This window comes from Euprymna scolopes, chromosome 11, assembly GCF_053919585.1.
Source record: "Euprymna scolopes isolate OS-2025 chromosome 11, ASM5391958v1, whole genome shotgun sequence".
In the NCBI taxonomy this organism is placed as follows: Eukaryota; Metazoa; Mollusca; class Cephalopoda; order Sepiida; family Sepiolidae; genus Euprymna; species Euprymna scolopes.
The window spans coordinates 73,437,645-73,438,512 of record NC_136492.1 but is presented as its reverse complement, the minus strand read 5'-3'; the positions used below and the strand labels follow the sequence as shown (position 1 = coordinate 73,438,512).

At 40.7% G+C, this 868-nt stretch overlaps 1 pseudogene; it reads right to left on the bottom strand.

The window, feature by feature from the left end:
• Positions 1-686: 686 nt before the first annotated feature.
• On the bottom strand, positions 687-805 carry LOC145288288 (5S ribosomal RNA; annotated as a pseudogene).
• Between the last annotated feature and the right edge of the window lie 63 nt (positions 806-868).

Here is an 868-nt window from a genome sequence, read left to right as displayed (position 1 = left end):
TTCAGCTTAGTACTAGATGGGTGACCATTATAGAATAGTAGGCGACTTCATCAGGCAAAATAAATAAATACATAATAAAGAATAAAAATGAACGCAGCCAGAATTATCTCCCCTTGAGATACACTAATGACACTCAAGAATGCTTGTGAATTTGATATTGCTTAGAAACTCCCTCCTCCGGAGTAAGCTGGTTTACCCAGACTAGGATGCGTGCCAAACCAAAACTAGGCGTTCTGTTCTATTTCGGTTTTTCTTAAATTTTCTTCGGACAATATTTATTTATCTTCCAACTACTGTTATCATCTTGAATCTTATTTTCACAACGTTTCGATTGATCCGCTAGGACTCGCGACGTTGTAGATTAAATATTTTATTAAATTCAGTTTTTAAAGTTACACTCTCCTAGAGGTTGCAGGTTCGTACCTCAGCATGGGCGACACTTAAAATACAATTGCGAGTTACTTTGGACTTCTACTCATTCATTACTAATGGAACAAAAGCTGCTTCCCCCTTCGGTTGGCACTAACCCTATTCGGGTTAAACTGGCTTCCTCCAAAGGAGGAAGTTTCATGGGAGTATGAAGTTCAAAAACGCCCCCCCCCCAGTCGCATGTATATCCCCATTAGGGGAGATAACGACGTTAGGTTTTTGCAACTCTTACAGTGAGGTGTCGACTTCCTCCCTCCTACATACAGCGCCTGGAATTCCCAAATTGGTCACCCATTTTAGTAATAACCAGGCTCAACATTGCTTAACTTCGGTGATCTGACGGGAACCGGTGTGTCAACGTGATTATGCTGTATGAAAGCATGCTACAACCATGGATTAAATAAAACTTTTCATTCGAAATTCCCTGCAGATTCTCGAG